Consider the following 18,042-nt stretch of genomic DNA (forward strand, 5'->3'; position numbering starts at 1 on the left):
GGGTGTCAAATATATCAGATTGGATAAAACTGCAACTTATCACTGAACTCAGGTTGCAAGAATACCATATACAGACCCGATGTTCTTGTCCGAGCGAGGTTCGAGGTGTCAAATATATCATATTGGATGAAACTGTAACCTATCACTTAACTCAGGTTGCAAGATTACCATATAAAGACCCGATGTTCTGGTCCGAGCGATGTTCGAGGTTTCAAATATATCACATTGGATGAAACTGCAACTTATCACTTAACTCAGGTTGCAAGAATACCATATACATACCCGATGTTCTCGTCCGAGCTAGGTTCGAGGTGTCATATATATCAAATTGGATGAAACTGGAACCTGTCACTTAACACGGGTTGCAAGATTACCATATACAGACACGATGTTCTCGTCCGAGCGAGGTTTGAGGTTTCAAATATATTAGATTGGTGAAAATCGCAACCTATCACTGAAATCATGTTGCAAGAATACCATCTACAGACCCGATGTTCTCGTCTGAACGAGGTTCGAGGTGTCAAATATATCAGATTGGATTAAAATGCAACCTATCACTTAACTCAGGTTGCAAGAATACCATATACAGAACCGATGTTCTTGTCCGAGCGAGGTTCGAGGTGTCTAATATATCAGATTGGATTAAAATGCAACCTATCACTTAACTCAGGTTGCAAGAATACCATTTACATACCCGATGTTCTCGTCCGAGCGAGGTTATAGGTGTCAGATATATCAGATTGGATGAAACTGGAACCTGTCACTTAACACAGGTTGCAGGATTACCATATAAAGACCCGATGTTCTGGTCCGAGCGATGTTCGAGGTGTCAAATATATAAGATTTTATGAAACTTCAACCTATAACTTAACTCAGGTTGCAAGAATACCATATACATACCCGATGTTCTCGTCCGAGCGAGGTTATAGGTGTCAGATATATCAGATTGGATGAAACTGCAACCTTTCACTTAACACAGGTTGCAGGATTACCATATACAGACACGATGTTCTCGTCCGAGCGAGGTTCGAGGTTTCAAATATATCAGATTGGTTAAAACCGCAACCTATCACTGAACTCATGTTGCAAGAATACCATATACATACCCGATGTTCTCGTCTGAGCGAGGTTCTAGGTGTCAAATATATCAGATTGGATTAAAATGCAACCTATCACTTAACTCAGGTTGCAAGATTACCATATACAGACCCGATGATCTGGTCCGGGCAAGGTTCGAGGTGTCAAATATATCAGATTGGATGAAACTGCAACCTGTCACTTAACAAAGGTTGCAAGATTACCATATAAAGACACGATGTTCTCGTCCGAGCGATGTTCGAGGTGTCAAATATATAAGATTTGATAAAACTTGAACCTATCACTTAACTCAGGTTGCAAGAATACCATATACATACCCGATGTTCTCGTCCGAGCAAGGTTCTAGGTGTCAAATATATCAGATTCGATTAAAATGCAACCTATCAATTAACGCAGGTTGCAAGAATACCATATACAGACCCGATGTTCTCGTCTGAGCGAGGTTCTAGGTGGCAAATATATCAGATTGGATTAAAATGCAACCAATCACTTAACTCAGGTTGCAAGATTACCATATACAGACCCGATGATCTGGTCCGGGCAAGGTTCGAGGTGTCAAATATATCATATTGGATGAAACTGCAACCTATCACTTAACTCAGGTTGCAAGATTACCTTATACAGACCCGATGTTCTTGTCCGAGCGAGGTTCGAGGTGTCAAATATATCAGATTGGACGAAACTGCAACCTATCACTGAACTCAGGTTGCAAGATTACCATATACAGACCCGATGTTCTGGTCCGAGCGAGGTTATAGGTGTCAGATATATCAGATTGGATGATACTGCAACCTGTCACTTAACTCAGGTTGCAAGATTAATATATACATACCCGATGTTCTGGTCCGAGCGAGGTTCCAGGTGTCAAATATATCAGATTGGATGAAACTGCAACCTATCACCTAACTCAGGTTGCAAGAATACCATATATTTAAATATATACAGACCCGATGCTCTGGTATGGGCGAGGTTCTGGGTGTCAAATATATCAGACTGGATGAAACTGTAACCTATCATCACTTAAATCAAGTTGCAAGATTACCATATACAGACCCGATGTTCTGGTCCGCGCAAGGTTCGAGGTGTCAAATATATCAGATTGGACGAAACTGCAACCTATCACTTAACTCAGGTTGCAAGATTACCATATATAGACCCGATTTTCTCGTCCGAGCGAGGTTCGAGGTGTCAAATATATCAGATTGGATGAAACTGCAACCTATCACTTAACTCAGGTTGCAAGATTACCATATATAGACCCGATTTTCTCGTCCGAGCGAGGTTCGAGGTGTCAAATATATCAGATTGGATGAAACTGCAACCTATCACCTAACTCAGGTTACAAGATTACCATATACAGATCCAATGATCTGGTCCAAGTGAGGTTCGAGGTGTCAAATATATTCGATTGGATGAAACTTCAACCTATCATCGCTTAACTCAGGTTGCAAGGTTACCATATACAGACCCGATGTTCTGGTCCGGGCGAGGTTCGAGGTGTCAAATATATCAGGTTGGATGAAACTGCAACCTATCCTTTAACTCAGGTTGCAAAATTACCATATACAAACCCGATAATCAGGTCCGAGCGAGTTTCGAGAAGTCAAATATATCAGATTGGATGAAACTGCAATATATCACTGAACTCAGGTTGAAAGAATACCATATACAGACCCGATATTCTCGTCCGTGCGAGGTTCGAGGTGTCAAATATATCAGATTAAATGAAATTGCAACGTATCACTTAACTCGGGTTGCAAGAATACCATATACAGACCCGATATTCTGGTCTAAGCGAGGTTCGAGAAGTCAAATATATCAGATTGGATGATACTGCAACATATCACTGAACTCAGGTTGCAAGAATACCATATACAGACCCGATGTTCTCGTCCGAGCGAGGTTCGAGGTGTCAAATATATCAGATTGGATGAAACTGCAACCTATATATATCACTTAACTCAGGTTACAAAATTACCATATACAGATCCGATGTTCTGGTCCAAGCGAGGTTCGAGGTGTCAAATATATTCGATTGGATGAAACTACAACCTATCACTTAACTCAGGTTCCAAGATTACCATATACAGACCCGATGTTCTCGTCCGGGCGAGGTTCGAGGTGTCAAATATATCAGATTGGACGAAACTGCAACCTATCACTGAACTCAGGTTGAAAGATTACCATATACAGACCCGATGTTCTCGTCCGGGCGAGGTTCGAGGTGTGAAATATATATCATATTGGATGAAACTGCAACCTATCACTGAACTCAGGTTGCAAGAATACCATAAACATACCCGATGTTCTCGCCCGAGCGAGGTTCGAGATATCAAATATATCAGATTGGATGAAACTACAACCTATCACTTAACTCAGGTTGGAAGATTACCATATACAGATCTGATGTTCTCCTACGTGCGAGGTTCGAGGTGTCAAATATATCAGATTGGACGAAACTGCAACCTATCACTGAACTCAGGTTGCAAGATTACCATATACAGACCCGATGTTCTCGTCCGAGCGAGGTTCGAGGTGTCAAATATATCAGATTGGATGAAACTGCAACCTATCACTTAACTCAGGTTGCAAGATTAGCAAATATATATATATATATACATACCCGATGTTTTGGTCCGGACGAGGTCCGAGGTGTCAAATATATAAGATTGGATGAAACTGCAACATATCATAATTTAAATTAGGTTTCAAGGTTACCATATACAGAACCGATGTTCTGGTCCGGGCGAGGTTCGAGGTGTCAAATATATCAGGTTGGAAGAAATTGCAACCTATCACTTAACTCAGGTTGCAAGATTACCATATACAAACCCGATGTTCTGGTCCGGGCGAGGTTCGAGGTGTCAAATATATTAGATTAGATGAAACTGCAACCTATCAATTAACTCAGGTTGCAAGATACCATATACAAACTCGATGTTATCGACCGGGCGAGGTTCGAGGTGTCAAATGTATCAGATTGGATGAAACTACAACCTATCACTGAACTCAGGTTGCAAGAATATCATATACAGACCCGATGTTCTCGTCCGGGCGAGGTTCGAGGTGTCAAATATATCAAATTGGATGAAACTTCAACCTATCAGTGAACTCAGGTTGCAAGAATACCAATTACATACCCGATGTTTCCGTCCGAGCGAGGTTCGAGGTGTCAAATATATCAGATTGGATAAAACTGCAACCTATCACTGAACTCAGGTTGCAAGAATACCATATACAGACCCGATGTTCTCGTTCGAGCGAGGTTCGAGGTGTCAAATATATCAGATTGGATGAAACTGCAACCTATCACTTAACTCAAGTTGCAAGATTACCATATACAAACCCGATGTTCTCATCCGGGCGAGGTTCGAGGTGTCAAATATATCAGATTGGATGAAACTTCAACCTATCAGTGAACTCAGGTTGCAAGAATAACAAATACATACCCGATGTTTCCCGTCCGTGCGAGGTTCGGGTGTCAAATATATCAGATTGGATAAAACTACAACCTATCACTGAACTCAGGTTGCAAGAATACCATATACAGACCCGATGTTCTTGTCCGAGCGAGGTTCGAGGTGTCAAATATATCAGATTGGATGAAACTGTAACCTATCACTTAACTCAGGTTGCAAGATTACCATATAAAGACCCGATGTTCTGGTCCGAGCGATGTTCGAGGTTTCAAATATATCAGATTGGATGAAACTGCAACCTATCACTTAACTCAGGTTGCAAGAATACCATATACATAACCGATGTTCTCGTCCGAACTAGGTTCGAGGTGTCAGATATATCAAATTGGATGAAACTGGAACCTGTCACTTAACACAGGTTGCAAGATTACCATATACATACACGATGTTCTCGTCCGAGCGAGGTTTGAGGTTTCAAATATATTAGATTGGTGAAAACCGCAACCTATCACTGAAATCATGTTGCAAGAATACCATCTACAGACCCGATGTTCTCGTCTGAACGAGGTTCGAGGTGTCAAATATATCAGATTGGATTAAAATGCAACCTATCACTTAACTCAGGTTGCAAGAATACCATATACATACCCGATGTTCTCGTCCGAGCGAGGTTATAGGTGTCAGATATATCAGATTGGATGAAACTGGAACCTGTCACTTAACACAGGTTGCAGGATTACCATATAAAGACCCGATGTTCTGGTCCGAGCGATGTTCGAGGTGTCAAATATATAATATTTGATGAAACTTCAACCTATCACTTAACTCAGGTTGCAAGAATACCATATACATACCCGATGTTCTCGTCCGAGCGAGGTTATAGGTGTCAGATATATCAGATTGGATGAAACTGCAACCTGTCACTTAACACAGGTTGCAGGATTACCATATACAGACACGATGTTCTCGTCCGAGCGAGGTTCGAGGTTTCAAATATATCATATTGGTTAAAACCGCAACCTATCACTGAACTCATGTTGCAAGAATACCATATACAGACCTGATGTTCTCGTCTGAGCGAGGTTCTAGGTGTCAAATATATCAGATTGGATTAAAAAGCAACCTATCACTTAACTCAGGTTGCAAGATTACCATATACAGACCCGATGATCTGGTCCGGGCAAGGTTCGAGGTGTCAAATATATCAGATTGGATGAAACTGCAACCTGTCACTTAACACAGGTTGCAAGATTACCATCTAAAGACACGATGTTCTCGTCAGAGCGATGTTCGAGGTGTCAAATATATAAGAATTGATAAAACTTCAACCTATCACTTAACTCAGGTTGCAATAATACCATATACATACCCGATGTTCTCGTCCGAGCATGGTTCTAGATGTCAAATATATCAGATTGGATTAAAATGCAACCTATCAATTAACGCAGGTTGCAAGAATACCATATACAGACCCGATGTTCTCGTCTGAGCGAGGTTCTAGGTGTCAAATATATCAGATTGGATTAAAATGCAACCAATCACTTAACTCAGGTTGCAAGATTACCATATACAGACCCGATGATCTGGTCCGGGCAAGGTTCGAGGTGTCAAATATATCATATTGGATGAAACTGCAACCTATCACTTAACTCAGGTTGCAAGATTACCATATACAGACCCGATGTTCTGCTCCGAGCGCGAACCGAGGTGTCAAATATATAAGATTTGATGAAACTTCAACCTATCACTTAACTCAGGTTGCAAGATTACCATATACAGACTTGATATTCTGGTCCGGGCGAGGTTCAAGGATGAAACTGCTACCTATCACTTAACTTAGGTTGCAAGATTACCATATACAGACCCGATGTTCTGGTCCGAGCGAGGTTCGAGGTGTTAAATATATCAGATTGGATGAAACTGCAACCCATATATCACTTAACTCAGGTTACAATATTACCATATATAGAGCCGATGTTCTGGTCCGGGCGAGGTTCGAGGTGTCAAATATATCAGATTGGATGAAACTACAACCTATCACCTAACTCAGGTTGCAAGATTACCATATACAGACCTGATGTTCTGGTCCGAGCGAGGTTCGAGGTGTTAAATATATCAGATTGGATGAAACTGCAACCTATCACTTAACTCAGGTTGCAAGATTACCATATACAGACCCGATGTTCTCGTCCGGGCGAGGTTCGAGGTGTCAAATATATCAGATTGGACGAAACTGCAACCTATCACTGAACTCAGGTTGCAAGATTACCATATACAGACCCGATGTTCTGGTCCGAGCGAGGTTATAGGTGTCAGATATATCAGATTGGATGATACTGCAACCTGTCACTTAACTCAGGTTGCAAGATTAATATATACATACCCGATGTTCTGGTCCGAGCGAGGTTCGAGGTGTCAAATATATCAGATTGGATGAAACTGCAACCTATCACCTAACTCAGGTTGCAAGAATACCATATATTTAAATATATACAGACCAGATGTTCTGGTATGGGCGAGGTTCGAGGTGTCAAATATATCAGACTAGATGAAACTGTAACCTATCATCACTTAAATCAGTTTGCAAGATTACCATATACAGACCCGATGTTCTGGTACGCGCAAGGTTCGAGGTATCAAATATATCAGATTGGATGAAACTGCAACCTATCACTTAACTCAGGTTGCAAGATTACCATATATAGACCCGATGTTCTCGTACGTGCGAGGTTCGAGGTGTCAAATATATCAGATTGGATGAAACTGCAACCTATCACTTAACTCAGGTTGCAAGATTACCATATATAGACCCAATTTTCTCGTCCGAGCAAGGTTCGAGGTGTCAAATATATCAGATTGGATGAAACTGCAACCTATCACCTAACTCAGGTTACAAGATTACCATATACATACCCGATGTTCTCGTCCGAGCGAGGTTATAGGTGTCAGATATATCAGATTGGATGAAACTGGAACCTGTCACTTAACACAGGTTGCAGGATTACCATATAAAGACCCGATGTTCTGGTCCGAGCGATGTTCGAGGTGTCAAATATATAATATTTTATGAAACTTCAACCTATCACTTAACTCAGGTTGCAAGAATACCATATACATACCCGATGTTCTCGTCCGAGCGAGGTTATAGGTGTCAGATATATCAGATTGGATGAAACTGCAACCTGTCACTTAACACAGGTTGCAGGATTACCATATACAGACACGATGTTCTCGTCCGAGCGAGGTTCGAGGTTTCAAATATATCATATTGGTTAAAACCGCAACCTATCACTGAACTCATGTTGCAAGAATACCATATACAGACCTGATGTTCTCGTCTGAGCGAGGTTCTAGGTGTCAAATATATCAGATTGGATTAAAATGCAACCTATCACTTAACTCAGGTTGCAAGATTACCATATACAGACCCGATGATCTGGTCCGGGCAAGGTTCGAGGTGTCAAATATATCAGATTGGATGAAACTGCAACCTGTCACTTAACACAGGTTGCAAGATTACCATCTAAAGACACGATGTTCTCGTCAGAGCGATGTTCGAGGTGTCAAATATATAAGAATTGATAAAACTTCAACCTATCACTTAACTCAGGTTGAATAATACCATATACATACCCGATGTTCTCGTCCGAGCATGGTTCTAGATGTCAAATATATCAGATTGGATTAAAATGCAACCTATCAATTAACGCAGGTTGCAAGAATACCATACAGACCCGATGTTCTCGTCTGAGCGAGGTTCTAGGTGTCAAATATATCAGATTGGATTAAAATGCAACCAATCACTTAACTCAGGTTGCAAGATTACCATATACAGACCCGATGATCTGGTCCGGGCAAGGTTCGAGGTGTCAAATATATCATATTGGATGAAACTGCAACCTATCACTTAACTCAGGTTGCAAGATTACCATATACAGACCCGATGTTCTGCTCCGAGCGCGAACCGAGGTGTCAAATATATAAGATTTGATGAAACTTCAACCTATCACTTAACTCAGGTTGCAAGATTACCATATACAGACTTGATATTCTGGTCCGGGCGAGGTTCAAGGATGAAACTGCTACCTATCACTTAACTTAGGTTGCAAGATTACCATATACAGACCCGATGTTCTGGTCGAGCGAGGTTCGAGGTGTTAAATATATCAGATTGGATGAAACTGCAACCCATATATCACTTAACTCAGGTTACAATATTACCATATATAGAGCCGATGTTCTGGTCCGGGCGAGGTTCGAGGTGTCAAATATATCAGATTGGATGAAACTACAACCTATCACCTAACTCAGGTTGCAAGATTACCATATACAGACCTGATGTTCTGGTCCGAGCGAGGTTCGAGGTGTTAAATATATCAGATTGGATGAAACTGCAACCTATCACTTAACTCAGGTTGCAAGATTACCATATACAGACCCGATGTTCTCGTCCGGGCGAGGTTCGAGGTGTCAAATATATCAGATTGGACGAAACTGCAACCTATCACTGAACTCAGGTTGCAAGATTACCATATACAGACCCGATGTTCTGGTCCGAGCGAGGTTATAGGTGTCAGATATATCAGATTGGATGATACTGCAACCTGTCACTTAACTCAGGTTGCAAGATTAATATATACATACCCGATGTTCTGGTCCGAGCGAGGTTCGAGGTGTCAAATATATCAGATTGGATGAAACTGCAACCTATCACCTAACTCAGGTTGCAAGAATACCATATATTTAAATATATACAGACCAGATGTTCTGGTATGGGCGAGGTTCGAGGTGTCAAATATATCAGACTAGATGAAACTGTAACCTATCATCACTTAAATCAGTTTGCAAGATTACCATATACAGACCCGATGTTCTGGTCCGCGCAAGGTTCGAGGTATCAAATATATCAGATTGGATGAAACTGCAACCTATCACTTAACTCAGGTTGCAAGATTACCATATATAGACCCGATTTTCTCGTCCGAGCGAGGTTCGAGGTGTCAAATATATCAGATTGGATGAAACTGCAACCTATCACTTAACTCAGGTTGCAAGATTACCATATATAGACCCAATTTTCTCGTCCGAGCAAGGTTCGAGGTGTCAAATATATCAGATTGGATGAAACTGCAACCTATCACCTAACTCAGGTTACAAGATTACCATATACAGATCCGATGTTCTGGTCCAAGTGAGGTTAGAGGTGTCAAATATATTCGATTGGATGAAACTTCAACCTATCATCGCTTAACTCAGGTTGCAAGGTTACCATATACAGACCCGATGTTCTGGTCCGGGCGAGGTTCGAGGTGTCAAATATATCAGGTTGGATGAAACTGCAACCTATCACTTAACTCAGGTTGCAAAATTACCATATACAAACCCGATAATCTGGTCCGGGCGAGTTTCGAGAAGTCAAATATATCAGATTGGATGAAACTGCAATATATCACTGAACTCAGGTTGCAAGAATACCATATACAGACCCGATATTCTCGTCCGTGCGAGGTTCGAGGTGTCAAATATATCAGATTAAATGAAATTTCAACCTATCACTTAACTCGGGTTGCAAGAATACCATATACAGACCCGGTATTCTGGTCTAAGCGAGGTTCGAGAAGTCAAATATATCAGATTGGATGAAACTACAACATATCACTGAACTCAGGTTGCAAGAATACCATATACAGACCCGATGTTCTCGTCCGAGCGAGGTTCGAGGTGTCAAATATATCAGATTGGATGAAACTGCAACCTATATATATCACTTAACTCAGGTTACAAGATTACCATATACAGATCCGATGTTCTGGTCCAAGCGAGGTTCGAGGTGTCAAATATATTCGATTGGATGAAACTACAACCTATCACTTAACTCAGGTTCCAAGATTACCATATACTGATCCGATGTTCTCGTCCGGGCGAGGTTCGAGGTGTCAAATATATCAGATTGGACGAAACTGCAACCTATCACTGAACTCAGGTTGCAAGATTACCATATACAGACCCGATGTTCTCGTCCGGGCGAGGTTCGAGGTGTGAAATATATATCATATTGGATGAAACTGCAACCTATCACTGAACTCAGGTTGCAAGAACACCATAAACATACCCGATGTTCTCGCCCGAGCGAGGTTCGAGATATCAAATATATCAGATTGGATGAAACTACAACCTATCACTTAACTCAGGTTGGAAGATTACCATATAAAGATCCGATGTTCTCGTACGTGCGAGGTTCGAGGTGTCAAATATATCAGATTGGACGAAACTGCAACCTATCACTGAACTCAAGTTGCAAGATTACCATATACAGACCCGATGTTCTCGTCCGAGCGAGGTTCGAGGTGTCAAATATATCAGATTGGATGAAACTGCAACATATCATCACTTAAATTAGGTTGCAAGGTTACCATATACAGACCCGATGTTCTGGTCCGGTCGAGGTTCGAGGTGTCAAATATATCAGGTTGGATGAAATTGCAACCTATCCCTTAACTCAGGTTGCAAGATTACCATATACAAACCCGATGTTCTGGTCCGGGCGAGGTTCGAGGTGTCAAATATATCAGATTGGATGAAACTGCAACCTATCACTGAATTCAGGTTGGAAGAACACCATATACATACCTGATGTTCTCGTCCGACTGAGGTTCGAGGTGTTAACTATATCAGATTGGATGAAACTGCAACCTATATATCACTTAACTCAAGTTGCAAGATTACCATATACAGACCCGATGTTCTGGTCTGGGCGAGGTTCGAGGTTTCAAATATATCAGATTTGATGAAACTGCAACCTATCACTTAACTCAGGTTGCAATATTACCATATACAAACCCGATGTACGGATCCGAGCGAAGTTCGAGGTGTCAAATATATCAGATTGGACGAAACTGTAACCTATCACTGAACTCAGGTTGCAAGATTACCATATACAGACCCGATGTTCTCGTCCGAGCGAGGTTCGAGGTGTCAAATATATCAGATTGGATGAAACTGCAACCTATATATATCACTTAACTCAGGTTACAAGATTACCATACACGGATCCGATGTTCTGGTCCAAGCGAGGTTCGAGGTGTCAAATATATTCGATTGGATGAAACTACAACCTATCACTTAACTCAGGTTCCAAGATTACCATATACTGACCCGATGTTCTCGTCCGGGCGAGGTTCGAGGTGTCAAATATATCAGATTGGACTAAACTGCAACCTATCACTGAACTTAGGTTGCAAGATTACCATATACAGACTCGATGTTCTCGTCCGGGGGAGGTTCGAGGTGTGAAATATATATCATATTGGATGAAACTGCAACCTATCACTGAACTCAGGTTGCAAGAATACCATAAACATACCCGATGTTCTCGCCCGAGCGAGGTTCGAGATATCAAATATATCAGATTGGATGAAACTACAACCTATCACTTAACTCAGGTTGGAAGATTACCATATACAGATCCGATGTTCTCGTACGTGCGAGGTTCGAGGTGTCAAATATATCAGATTGGACGAAACTGCAACCTATCACTGAACTCAGGTTGCAAGATTACCATATACAGACCCGATGTTCTCGTCCGAGCGAGGTTCGAGGTGTCAAATATATCAGATTGGATGAAACTGCAACCTATCACTTAACTCAGGTTACAAGATTACCATATATATATATATATATATACATACCCGATGTTCTGGTCCGGACGAGGTCCGAGGTGTCAAATATATAAGATTGGATGAAACTGCAACATATCATCACTTAAATTAGGTTGCAAGGTTACCATATACAGACCCGATGTTCTGGTCCGGTCCAGGTTCGAGGTGACAAATATATCAGGTTGGATGAAATTGCAACCTATCACTTAACTCAGGTTGCAAGATTACCATATACAAACCCGATGTTCTGGTCCGTGCGAGGTTCGAGGTGTCAAATATATCAGATTGGATGAAACAGCAACCTATCACTGAATTCAGGTTGGAAGAACACCATATACATACCTGATGTTCTCGTCCGACTGAGGTTCGAGGTGTCAACTATATCAGATTGGATGAAACTGCAATTTATATATCACTTAACTCAAGTTGCAAGATTACCATATACAGACCCGATGTTCTGGTCTGGGCGAGGTTCGAGGTTTCAAATATATCAGATTTGATGAAACTGCAACCTATCACTTAACTCAGGTTGCAAGATTACCATATACAAACCCGATGTACGGGTCCGAGCGAAGTTCGAGGTGTCAAATATATCAGATTGGACGAAACTGAAATTGCAGCAGACTTGGCCTAGCACCAGCAGGAGCACCACAGCAGCACAAGTTCTAGCAACAATAGTGCAGCACCAGCTCCACAGCAGCAGCACCACAAGTTCAGAGGCACCACAAGGCACAGAGCAGGACTTCAGGCAGCAGTTCTGGCACCAGCAGCAGTAACACCAGGTTCAAGGAAGAACCAGCAACAAAGGTGCAAATGGGCTGCAGTTCACAGCAGTTCACAGCAAGAAATGCAAAAAAAATGCTTATACTAAGATGCAGATGATTACACTAATATTCAGATGCTTACAAGAACTACACAGCAGGTATGAGTATGCAAAGAACAGCAAGAAAAACTTCAAAAACACGGCAGCCAAGTCCCCGGCAGCGGCGCCAAAACTTGGTAGGCAATCAAAATGTGACAGAAAATAAGAATAAATGGAAGAGGAAGCCTACAGTGATACCTTCAAGTGCACAGGGTCAGTTGAGCTTTTGTGCAAGAACATGGTCATTCCAGGGACTTGGGGTGTTATGAAGTTTTCCTAGCTAAGCTATATGCAAGGCAGTGACAAAGAGGGATAGGCCAAGGCAGTGAGCAAGGCAAAGCAATAAGGCAGAACAGTTAAGAACCAAGGCTGTAAGCCAAGGGCAGGGGGGAGTTTGTGCACTGATTTCAGTGCACAGCAAGCTGTAATTGCACAAAAACTAAACAAAGCAGCAGGAAAATTTAACTAAGCAATAGAAAAACAGATTCGGAGTTGCAAGTGACTGTGAAAACAAATTGTGGTTAAGCTAAGGCTTTGAATCCACCCTTGTGACCTATCCAGATAATGTAATTCTAGGTTGAATTCCTAATGGAACTAAGTGACAGCTAAGGTCAACTTATGATCCTAAGCATACAAATGGAATGGAAAGAGAATTAGCTTGCTCAACTTGTGCTCCTAGCATTGACTGTCTTTGACAGTACAATCAATCACAGCACACAGATGAGCACTAATTTCTCCCCATTGCTCAATCAAAACAATGAACTAAGGCTCTAACCTAGCATTCCACTATCATACAGTGCACTGAGGTTTCATCTAAACCTCAGCTGCAACAATTTAGCTCATGCTCAACAATAAACAACATTAACATTCATCACATAATGTAATAAGAGCAAATTCAAACAAACACATGACTGAAAATTTACAAAACAAATGAACCAACAGTTGAGGAACGGCTAGTCCAGTCCTCTTGGGTGAAGCTCTGCTAATCCAGGCATGCCTTCTATTCGACACCCTTGTGTTCAATTTATACCAAAAGGGACCTATGAACCCTAAATTAAAAACCCTAATTTTACAGACCTAGGGTTTGATTTTTTTTACCTAATTTGGTTGACAGGTCTTCACCACATCGTCGACCCACCATGCTTATCTCTCTGCTCTGATTCTTCTCACGCTCCTCTGCTGTGTCTAGCATGAATTACTCATCAACTCCACACCCTAGGGTTCAGAGGCGTGAGTGTGGGTTTGATGAAACAATAAAGGCCAGGTGGATGGGTTTTTGCAGATATGGGGGGTGGTTGGTGGCAGTTGGTGTAGGTGGTGGCGATGGCAGTGCCAGTAGCAGGTGGAGGTGATGGTGGCGGAATGGTGTTGCAGAGAGGAGGTGGGAGAAAATAGAAGAAGAGAAGGAAATGAAAGAGAAGTCGATAGATTTTTAGGGTATAGGTTAGGTCTTTTCGGTGTGAGGCGGAACAGAAGAATCTGATGATCAGCGTGTGAAAGACGTTGGATACGAAGATGGTTGGTAGATCTAACGGTGGTATGAGAGATGAATCACTTCGACCGTTGGATTGTGAAATACAACAAAGTCAACGGTGCTAGATGATGTTAGGTACTGTAGTGTAAAGCGGGAGTATCTAATTTTGATGCACAGGCATAGGAGCGACCGTTGGATTCAAATACAATCTAATCTGAAGGCTTGGAATTTAAGCGCTGTGGTGTTTGGCAAGAGACTTCAGATTTTGATGCTCTATGAATGAGCGACCGTAGGATGATGAGTTGGATCCATATGACGGCTGAGAATGGAGCGGTTTTGGTTATAGAAAATGGGTTTGGGTGAGGGTTTTGGGCCTTGGTATGCCAAGCCCATATCTTCTTTAAGAACAATTCTTCCTCTCTTCAAGCCCACTTCTAGCCTTTTGGTCTTGTGCACAACATTCTTCGCGGCTTCCTTGTGTAATTCCTCCCGGCTTTTCACTACTTTTCTGCTCTTTTCGCTCCGCTATTCATCCAAACTTTATTTATTACCTAAAAATGCAAAATTAATTAATAAAAATATTTATTCTTGAAAACAATGAAAATACAGAATATGGGATAAAATGTAGAATTAATGCACAAATGAGTTAAATGCCAAGAAAAATATAGAAATATGCACTTTTTAGCACTCATCAAATACCCCCCAAACCTGAATTTTACTTGTCCTCAAGTAAAACAAAACTAAGGAAATCCTACCTATACCACTGTCGCTGGTCTCTCGAATGCATTTAGCGTATGCACTAAGCCTTTTAAACCACTAAGTGTCCCTAGTGGACGAGTGAAGTCTCGTGAAGGTTTGCTTAGAACGTACCTACAAAGTTCTAGGTCAAAATATAAGCTCAGATTCCATCAAATGTGACATGTGCAAGTCAGTTTAAGCTCACAGCAAAATGGAGATGTCAATCTAGCTATCAAAGGCACATCCTAGCACTGATAACAACTAAAGACACGTGATAAGAGTGTAAAGTGTATCTACACATGTTTCTAGAATGACCTGAAGTTATGACTACTAATCACCAAGAGATAGTTTTTAGGCTAAGAACCGAATTCTAAGCCAAGCTAGCTGTCCGGCTTTACGAGAATTGTGAATGTTCACCCAATGAGTTGGTGATATTTCAGTTTACCCGCGTTATACATCGATGGCTGCACCCTCCTTGCTTATTACAAGACTATTTACAACAAAAAGATGACTCTTTACATGACTCTTATTTACATTGATTACTCTCTTTTATTTTTGGAACAAGAGAGAACTATTGTCTTTAACATGACAAAACATGGAATAAATAAATACTTGATTTTTTTTTTTTTTTATATTTTTTTTGATATTTTTTTTTTTTTTTTTTGAAGAAAAACTTTGATCTTTACAACATAGTGACACTTTTGATACATGAACAAAAAGAAAAACATAATTACATGACTCTTAGCAAGAGGTGGCCCTTATCGAATGCATCCGGTCAAATTCTATGGTTGCTTTTCTTAACGTATCCTCCAACTTCTATCCCAGCCAACCAAAGAACAAGCTAGTCAAGTCTCATTCAGTATTCTAAAGTGATTGGCAATCCTAACTTCCTATCAAACACCTTGAAGATCGAGGCTATACATGTATTGGTAGATCGTGCGCGTGCAAGTTTCTTATCACTATGTGAATTGTGCTAGAATCAGGGTGCCTAAATATCTAGACTAAGACTCCTAAAAATTACATATTTGCACAAGAGTCAACATTTCAAGGTAAATGAGCTCCATTTTTATGTTTTTTTTTTTTTTTTTTCAATTTTTAATTTTTAATTTTCATTTTCATTTTTTCAAAAAGAGGAGTTCTTGTTTTCAATTATGGCATATTATCAAAGTATCTACTTTTCACCCCCAAACCTAAACTAAACATTGTCCTCAATGTTTCAAAATATGAACAAAATTATAATACAACATATGAAGAGGATCATGTTGAGTAGAGAAAAAGGAAAGAGAATACCCGATTTCGGCGAAAGCAAGATTAGAACTCCGTTATTCAGGGCAAAATCCAACATATTCAGCCGAGATCATATTGGATTAGCAAAATATATACAAAAGGAACAAAAGGGTTTTAAGAAATTTTATCTACTGGATTATATACAAAAAATTCACCATACACAAAATCTAAAGAGTTGAGGATCAACCCAAAAGACAAAGTGTAGACATTTCAACAGCTTCACACAATAATAATATGATAGGCATGCAAGTGAAGCTGTGAAACAAAATGAGCTACCCCCAAACCTGGATTTTTCAACAGATAAAATTTTGGATACAAAATCTCGCAGTTTTGGGGTTCATCATGCACAAGGTCTAATTCGAAATGAACTTTGCTAGGGACGGGAACATGCATATCCTAACTGTGGTCCTCGAAAGTATTGTATTTGATGCAAAATAGTCCAAGGGACTTGAGAGGCACACAGTTCCAGGCCTAGATTAGGTATTCTCATGAAAATTGGTTTGACAATATTACAAACCAAATCTAGGTAGGATGCAAGGCTATCAGATTGTGACTTAGGCAAGAAAGTGACATCTAAGTGTCTCACATGCATGAGATCAAGAGTATCAATATTATCAGTCACATCAGCATTATCTAAGTCACACTCAAGATGTGTAGCATGCTCATCATCACAAAAAATTTGCACAAGTCCTAATTCAGAATCATGGTTATCCGATATATTCAAATTATCATCAACAGAAGCAATATATTGTGGCTTAAGTATGGAATCAGACACATCAACTATGTTTTCATGCATAGGATCATTAGTGTCAACAGAAGATTTACCTAAGTCATGCTCTTCACAGGATAATTGCACAATATCTAAATCAGTATCAACATCACATGCATATGGAAATTAGAAGAAATATCATTCATGAAGGTCGGGGCAGAAAAGCCTATGTATTTGAAACCAAAGGTTCCACAACATTTTCAGCATAGACATGTTCTTCTAACATAACATTATCATTCATCATCATAGTAATATGCATACTTGTCCCTATTAGCAGTTGTGGTGTTATTAGTCAACTCATGTTCCTCTAGATTAGGTTCATATTCAATATCATACACATGAGAAGGACTAGACATGCTATTTCCAAAGTTCAATTCATTACCACCTATATCATGTGACAGTGTCTCAGTTTCCCTAATGGATTCCCATTGACGGGTTTTCTCTGCAATCTCAGCTAAAAATTTCCATGCATCGTCCACAGTTTTATCAAGAAATTCACCATTACACATACACTCAACCATGGCTCGAGATTTAAAGTCTAGTCCCTCATAGAGGATAGCGACAAGTCTCCACTTCTCAAATCCATGGTGTGGACATTCGCTCAACAAATCATTAAAACGTTCAAAATAGTCAAAAACAGTTTCCTCATCCAATTGGAAAAAACAATTGATACTTTGACGAATAGCGATGGTCCTATGATGTGGAAAGAATTTTTTGAAAAATAGATCTGTGAGTTG

Source organism: Papaver somniferum, chromosome 11, assembly GCF_003573695.1.
Source record: "Papaver somniferum cultivar HN1 chromosome 11, ASM357369v1, whole genome shotgun sequence".
Classification (NCBI taxonomy): domain Eukaryota; kingdom Viridiplantae; phylum Streptophyta; class Magnoliopsida; order Ranunculales; family Papaveraceae; genus Papaver; species Papaver somniferum.